Raw genomic sequence first — 9016 nt, 5'->3', positions numbered from 1 at the left:
TCTGGAACTGGTGGAAGAAAATTACATATTTGATAAATACCAATCAGGCTTTCATCACAAACACAGCACTGAGACAGTTCTGCTACGAGTCACGAATGACATTCTTATGCAGTTAGACCATGGTGAAGTTGCAATTCTAGTTTTCTTAGATTTGTCTGCAGCCTTTGACACTATTGACCACGCTACTCTAATTGATCTTCTAGAAAAATGAGTTGGGATATCTGGTGTAGCACTAAACTGGTTTTCTTCTTATTTATTCAACCAGAATTTTTTTGTATCTACTGATGACAAGGTGTCCACCTGTGCTCCTTTGACTTGTGGGGTGCCTCAGGGGTCAATTCTAGGACCCATTTTATTTTCATTATATATGCTCCCCTTAGGGCACTTAATCCACCATTTCAGCTGTGTGTTTTATCAGTGCTACGCTGATGACACACAACTCTACTTATCCGTTAGGCCCGGTGATCTCTCACATTTAACTACTCTGCACACATGTATGGCTGAGATTAGTAACTGGATGTCTCATAATTTTCTTCAACTAAATCACAGTAAAACTGAAGTTCTGGTTTTTGCCTGAGATCAGATCTCTTCTAACATCCTCCAACACCTTGGTTCATTGGCTACAAATAGAAAACCTTTCTCCAAAAACCTAGGCATCATTTTTGACTACCAGCTGAAATTCGATAAACACATCAAGACAGTTATACAGTCCTGTTACTTTCACCTGAGGAATATTGTGTCATGGTCAGCCACCATGCTGTGCGACCCCTGCAGAATCCAGTGCAGTTTCCCTCTCCCTGTGTGTCTTGTGTGTCCTCCGTTTGACTCTAGTGTGTGTGTGTGTGTATGTGTTCCTGGTCTGGCTTCCTGGGCTCCCGCCTGCTGTTGATCACCAGCGCACCTGACACCAATTAGTCATCAGTCTCCACAGCATAAAGACCGGGCTCTTCCTCATTACCAGTGCCAGATCGTCTCTGTATACTTGTACGACCCAACGTAACGGCTCCACTCCTCATACAGCTAAGTACTGTTGTAGCTCTGTCTAGTTATCTTGCCTTTTGTGAACTCTTGTTTGCTTCTGCCGCAGACATCCCTCTCGCCAGTGATCACAGCCACGTCACCTTACAGATCTCTGCCAACCTGTTTGCCTGTCTTGTCCCAGCTCTGCTAGCTACCCAGTGGTCTCCCTGCTCTGCCAGCCAACCAGCGGGTCTCCCGGCTCTGCCAGCCAACCAGCGATATCCTCTGCTCCATCAACGACACCTCCCGTGCCACTCGGAGCAGGTTCTCGCAACTCTACGGATCCGGTCAGAGCACACCTCCCCACTCTCCGTTTCAGGATCTGTGCAGTCTGCCCCAGGTTGGGCTCACCGCGTCCTCGAGAGCTACAGTGGACAGCCCTGGCTACACCCTCGACAAAAGACTATATTCATTCATTGTCCTCTGTTTGAATAAATACTGACTTACCTCATCTACTCATTGTGTTCTGCATTTGTGGGTTCTGGTTCATACACTACGACATATTGGAAATGGTTATCCATGCTTTTGTGTCCTCTTGCCTAGACTACTGTAATGCTCTTGGCCTAAGGCAAGATGCAGTTGCCCGGTTACAGTTAGTCCAAAACTCTGCAGCAAGATTACTCAGCAAGACCTCATATCGCTTTCACATCATCCTGGTTCTGACGTCACTACACTGGCTTCCAATTTAGGATTCAGTTCAAGATCCTCCTCCTCATTTCTAAGGCTTTGAATAATCTTGCTCCAGAGTATATTAGTGAAGCACTAATGCCTTATACCCTTGCTAGGCCTCTCAGTTCCTCTGAACGATGCCTGCTGGTTATACCTCATTCATGACTGAAAACACAAGGGGGCTGTGCATTTGCTGTCCTGGGTCACAGGTTGTGGAACAGCCTCCCCCTGGGAGTCAGGTCAGCAATCTCCCTTGGATGTTTTAAGTCACAGCAGAAGACCCATCTCTCAAGTATTTTTGTGCTTGAGTCAAGAACCCTATTATGTTTTGTGTGTGTTCTTTTTTTTAACCTTTTATTCTGTTGTAAAGCACTTTGTAACCTAGGTTACTTTTACTTATTGTCTACTTATCTACAGTATGAAAAACATCTGTCCTCCGTCCACATCTCAATCCCACCTCCTCACACACATTTACTGATCAATCATCCATCCATCCATCCATCCATTTTCTACCGCTTGGTCCCCGTTAGGGGGTCGCGGGTGACTGGAGCCTATCCCAGTGACTTCGGGCCTTAGGCAGGGCACACCCTGGACAGTGGCCAACTCGTCGCAGGGCGAACACAGACACAGACAAGGACAGACAACCATTCACTCACACATTCATTCAATACGGGCAATTTAGAGTTATCAATTAACCTACACATGCATGTCTTTGGACGGTGGGAGGAAGCCGGAGAACCCGGAGAGAACCCACGGTAACACAGGGAGGACATGCAGACTCCACCCAGAGAGATTGTGTGATGTTGGTCCGGTCCGGGAATCGAACCCACGAACCCACGATCTCCTTATTGGGAGGCAGGAGCTGTAGCCGCTCTGCCACCGTGCAATTTACTGATCAATCAGTAGACGCAAATTGGAATTATGGGGTCTTGATTGCACTAATCAGCTGTCATAATTACATTTTCACTAGCAGTCTACAAAATCTGTCTTGGGAGGATAGATCAGATTTGAACTGAAGAGCATGCTTGAACATAAGTACAGTATGAAACACTTGAGACAAATTAAGATTTTTGTTATTAGTTAGACAGTCCTCAACATGGTGCCCATTAGTTCTCGTCCTCATATTACAATGTCCTGATAGCAACACAAACACTCATCTAACACGTATGTTCATGTTGAATTTTCTGTCTAAATGACTGCTTTTTTGGTAAGGAACTAATATAGCATGTCAGACAGTCATTATAGTTATTTCTAATTATACTCTGTATGAATTCATGTTCTACTTTAACCTTTGTTACCTCCTTGTCTGGTATAGCAACACAAAGTGGAGTATGATATTAAACGTGAAACCATCTGATAAGATAAATGCAAAGTACAATGTAATAGAAATGTAAATGTACACATTCTTATTCCCTCTGCCTTCTTACCCAGAATTCTGAGGTGAATAAATTCATTCTGATCTAGTCTACAACACTGTGTGTGTGTGTGTGCAGGAGAAGAGAAGGTACAGTTCATTCAGCTGCTGTGTTCTGTTCACCATCCTTCTGTACCATGTCACCAAGGGTGGCAGTGACTAACTAATTAGATTATTGATGGCAGCATCTCAGTTTTGTTATTAAGTTATACTGAGTTGCTTTTGGAATCAGACTCTGTACATAATATTCCTAACTCGTGGTCCACTAACTAGCTTTTTTCCGGACCCTCCAACAGTACAGTAAGTAAGAATTTGAATGCTTTGACATTGTTGTGTTGGCACATTGGAAATATAAGGTTTCCACCTGATAGTAATAAAAGTGTTCATTTATTTTCAGTTATATAAATCTTCACCTGTTTTGGTGTAGGCAATTATAAACTGCCATAATATTTATTGGCTTTCAATGAATACATTTTTTCTTTTATTGTTTCTGGCTTTGGAAGAGATGGGAGAGATAAAGTAGCTCAACCTTAACAATGAATCATGTACTGTTATACTTGCAGGATATATCCAGGATTAGGATCACGAGGACAGACTGCAGTCTCATCAGTCCTGAAGTGTATGTAGAGCTGAACACGCTGTCCTGTCAGTCTGTTATAGGTGCTACTAAGTTAAGGAAAAAAGAAAAGAAATCAGGTTTTGCCATTTAAAATGCAGGTGTGACCATGCTTTAACAGGGCTTTATTTGTTATGTTATGTTTAACAACCTGAGCATAAAAGGGGTATAGGAAACGGATGGATGGCTTTGCTCAAAGGACAAAAAATAAAGCTGTTTACCAAATTGTCTATCCTGGATATTTGCACATAAACACAATTACACAAGCCAATCGAGGAAATAGAAAATGAATAAAAATGAATAAGAAAGAACGATGTTTCTGACTCATTTGTACAATAAGAAATGAAATATTAAATGTGGGCGGTGGGTAGCTCCTTGTCATGTTGCTGACACATGACTCTGCTGCTGCTGGCTCTCAGAACAAGTGGATCTCATCATCAAAATGACCATTTTAGCTTCATAATAAACTGCTTCCTTCACACAGGCATGGCTCTGTTATAATACTGATTCCACAGTTAATAGTGGACTTTTTGGTACTGAATGTGCAACATTTATTTTTAACAAACATTTTCTGAAATGATCATGATTTCAGATGAATTTCAGCTTTTCGTGCTATAAATCAAATTTGCATGACTCAATAAACCCAAGTGATTGAGATCAAGAAGAGAGTCCAGAAACAGTGTCGGCCTTCTCTGCAGGATTTGTTCACTTGTCTTCACCCTGTCATAACAAGTCAGGTCTTGTTGCATTCATGACACAATGTCAAGTACACAATGTGGAAGTTTCTGAAGTGCAGATGAGAAATGGATATTGATACTGCTCTCTTTCATTTGCTTTAATACAATTACAAATCTATTCAAACTTAATAACCTCCACAAGTAGCACCCTGGCCTAAAAATGGCAATGCCAGCCAGTCGGCCTGTCTGTTCAACACTCAGATCCAGAGCAAGAAATGTTGACTACCACAGGCTGGATTGCCATTAAATGCTGTGCTGTGAATATTGATGATCCCCAGAGGATGAATGCTAATGATGTGGTGAACTCCCTTGACATCACCATCCTCATTAGCTATACTAAGATGAGCATTCTCATTGTAAAGTGACAGAATGACTTCTGGCCTGCAAGTCTAATTGAAACTGGACAGATTGCAATGAAATTGCAGCACAACAGGTCATGTTTGCAGTTGACTATATTCATAATTTTTTGACCATATTTACATATCAAACATTGTGTAATTAGTTTGGGCATTCATACTGCCATGCTTACAGAATTAAGATTTCTGATCCAGCTCTGGTGTATATTTATTGTTATTGTTATTAACTTTTAATGATTCCAGAATCTTCTAAATTCAAGTGACATTTTTCTGACACTAATGCACCAATCTTTCTTGTTCTGTCTTGTTTTAAGGTACTCATTTAAGATATGAGACTTAACGACTTGTTAAATTGGTTGTTCCTTGAAGGGCATCAATATAATGCAGGATAATAAATAGTAATGGGTATTGTGATCAATGGCTACAATAGACATTCTGTGGTAATGTTTGTGAAATATTCATGAAAACCAAAATGCCTTGCAGTGTATTGAGTGAAGACACGGTTTGTGTTGGTGATATTGGCTTGTGGGACAGTGTTTTGAGAAATACTTCCATCTGTGCTGTGTGAGAAGCGTCTGTTGAATTCCTGACAGCTCGTGGAGGCTGTCTAAACATTCACACTACAATGGTGCTGCTCCAACTATTTCAGAACACAGTCTTATGAATATCAACACACTGTCAAAAGGCCATTGCCATTCTCATGAGACATTTTCCATTTTAAAAAAAAGGGGACGACATACCTTATCTCGTATTTGTGGTACAAACTCGATTCAAACGTGCTGAAAAGACACAGAAGACAAAGTTTTATATGATTACAATGAGACAGGCGCTGCAGCCGGACGGCTGACATTAACAATTCTGCATCATCTCATGAGACCTTCCATATGCGACGAAGAGCAGATGATAGAGGATTCTCATCCTTCCTTCTACTTACTGCAATCATATGATCTACAGAGCAGATGAGGAAGTTGTTTCTTGGTGATATCCCAGAACCAGCGTGCCATACAGGTTACAATCTGCAGGAGAAAGGCTTATATGCGTGAATTAGCAGTCTTTACAGAGCTAGTGTATCCTGCGGCCGGTTGGTAGTGTTTTATCAGTGTTCTGTAATGTCAAGACAAATAGGTAGTCCCAGAGTAAAGGATGAATATATGAGAATGACATCCACAGCTGTTTTCAGACGAACAGATGGTAATCTTTACCTTTACCTTAATGATATGGTTCAAACATTAATGTGACTTTGCAAGACTGAAATTAATTACTCTTTTAAAGCTGCATCATAGTATAATTTTATTATTCATAAATCATTACCATAGTTATTTAGAAACTTTAATAGACTTATCATAAACAAGCCTCCACCAGCCTTTACACTGCATCATACATTCTGTGATGCTAGACAGCATAAGCATGGATTTGGGTATGGACAGTATGCAAGTGTCCCTCCCTACCAATATTTCTTACAATCACCCATCACAAATAGTTACCAGTAAGGTTTTGCAGAATTGCCAGGTTTGTGTGTTACCTGAGGTATGTGGGATACCTGAGGATCTGGCAACCCTTAGGCTGTACTATGCATTGTCAGCAGTGGGTCTATGTGATACACATGTATGGCAGTGAATTTGAAGCGGTTTGTATTTTTAGTTTTCATTCAAACAAACCATACAAACATCAGCAAATTAAAAATAACGTGTTCGCTGGACATAACCCATCATTCAAGTAATATATGTTAATTTTCTCAAACATGTCATTTTAACATCAACCATCTTTAACAAAAAGCAAAAGATGGAAGACATCAGGTCCCTTTTTAAGAAGAACCAATGTGTAAGAAACAGCATAGATTTAAATAAAAAGTTCTGTAATCAAAACAAATATAATGAACTGTAAGAACTGTAAGTTCATGAGTTGAAAAAAAATTCTAGGTGGTTCTCTCTGTCTCTCCCTAACACGGCAGCGGTGGATGGCCGCCCTCCATTGAGTCTGGTTCTGTCCAAGGTTTCTGGCTCTTAAAGAAAGTTTTTCCTTGCCACTGTCGCCAAATGCTTGTTCATGGTGGGATTTGTTGGGTCTCTGTAAATTATATTATAAAGAGTACGGTCTAGACCTGCTCTTTAGGAAAAGTGCAATGAGATAACTTCTGTTATGAATTGGCGCTATAGAAATAAATTGAATTGAATTGATTGAAAAATAAATACAAGTGGAAGTTTTGGAGATTGTTTAAAGATAGATTATTGTTTTTATTTGCTGCAACAAATTCTTGAGTTGTAGCTTTACAGTACAGACTGTCAACATCACTATCGTTATTGATATTTGTATTGGTTTTATTGTTGTTGTGTATAAAATACTTGAAGCTTCTGGCAGTGGCAGATGGTGGAAGCAGTGAACAGCAAATAACCCTGAATAAGGATAAAACCATATGGAAAATGCATGAATGAATGAGTAGCTTTCATTTCTTGTTAATTATACCAAGCTATCGCAAATGACACAATGAATCTTTAAATACTGTGCATTACCTGTATTATTTCTGTGATCATAAATGTGGAGAGCAACTCTCAGTGCTTCTGTCACGGACGCGCCAGGCTCCACGATCACCCAATCACAGCGCACTCCCTCACCAGAGTTCTAACCACACACCTGTTCCCTACCACACACACCTGCTCCCCATCAGCACCTCATCACCGGCAGTATAAAAGCACCCTACTCACCTCAGCCAGTTGTCTGGTCTTGTTTGTACTAAGGACTCGACCCATTGATGAAAAGATGATGGTTGGATTCCGTCCCTTTCCTACGCCAGTGTGCGCTTCCACTCCAGTGTTCCTTCCTCCAGTCGAGTGTTCACCAGTGTGTGTGTGGCTCCAGCTCCAGCTCCCATCTCCAACCCCATTCTACAAAGGACGGTATCAGTACTCCACTCGCTAGTCTAGACTGCTCCATCACCCACCACTTACCAATGTACTGTATTCTCATTGCTGTATTGAATAAAAACCACATCTGTCTCCACCTCTGTGTCTCCTGCCCTTCTGTCTGTAACAGCTACTGTGATGACTTGATTTTTTTCTAACCAGGCTGGAGAGACTCAATATGGAGAGACTGCTGCAGTGCTATAATTCTGCAGTACTATAACTGTGCACAGCAAAATATTCTCTTTTGGAAGATAATTAAAAAGACTAAAGCAGAATGCAGTACAGTACAGAACACTTTTGAATTGGCTAATTACAGTACATATGGTGCTTTATAATGACTGATAATCACCAAATATGATTGCAGCTTGTACTGTAGACAGCTCATGTGAATGTCATTAGGATTGTAATTGCCACTGTAATGATATACAACAGCTGTTTTAGTGGTTAAGAGACTGTGTGGGAAGCATAAGCTTTGTTATGAAAGAATGAATGAGGAGCAATTATGTGACCCCTGAAAGTCAAAAGGCTTTTTAGTTTGTGACATTCATGCTTCAAACAATGTGGTTTGTCAGTTTTACTGGGTGCAGAATCTCTTAAAACATATTTTATGCACATTTCAATAGCATAGCTCTGCTTTCAGAGGGAGAATAGCTCATGGTGATAAGTTACAGAAGATATGTTAGCTATTGATTCTGTCATTTTGGCGATCAAAGATTGTTGCTGTTAAGTTTTAAGATCATGAACAAAATATTTATCTCCGTTACCCATGGCTTACAAGTCACTGAAATATCAGGAATTAACCCCATGTCATGAACACATCACTGGAACTTGTATGGCCTTCTGCATGTTTCTGTGGATGGCAGCTGTGGGATGTAACATTAAGTACGTTTACTCAAGTACTGTACTTAAGTACAAATTTGTGGTACTTTTTTGAATCTTTTCTTTTCATGCCACGTTATACTTCTACTACACTACATTTCAAAGGGAAATATTGTACTTTTTACTTCACTACATTTATTTGAAAATGAGGTTAAAGTACTGACAGCTTATAAAATGTTTGGTTACAAATTAAACTATCCAACAGTTTCTACAAGTACAGCTGAAATGATTAGTCGATTAATCAAATAACTGATTGACAGAAAATTAATTGGCTTTAATACAATTTTAAAGTAATTTTTTATGAAAAACATGGTTAGGTTCCAGTTTTACAAATGTGAAGATTTGCTGCTTAAAACTTTTAATTTATTTTTAATAATTTTGAATTTTGTACTATTATATTATAGCATTGTGAATAATAATTAGTT

At 39.9% G+C, this 9016-nt stretch overlaps 1 long non-coding RNA gene across 1 annotated transcript; it reads right to left on the bottom strand.

Annotated features, from left to right (window-relative positions):
* Nucleotides 1-3664: 3664 nt before the first annotated feature.
* On the bottom strand, nt 3665-6755 carry LOC122864113. The gene is made up of 3 exons (XR_006375146.1): nt 5747-6755; nt 5553-5591; nt 3665-3769 (listed from the first exon to the last, which is right to left on the bottom strand). It is a non-coding gene; the product is annotated as an uncharacterized LOC122864113 (long non-coding RNA).
* Nucleotides 6756-9016: the final 2261 nt, after the last annotated feature.

The sequence above is a fragment of the Siniperca chuatsi genome, linkage group LG17 (assembly GCF_020085105.1).
Source record: "Siniperca chuatsi isolate FFG_IHB_CAS linkage group LG17, ASM2008510v1, whole genome shotgun sequence".
In the NCBI taxonomy this organism is placed as follows: Eukaryota; Metazoa; Chordata; class Actinopteri; order Centrarchiformes; family Sinipercidae; genus Siniperca; species Siniperca chuatsi.
This window is presented reverse-complemented; position numbering and strand designations above follow the sequence as displayed.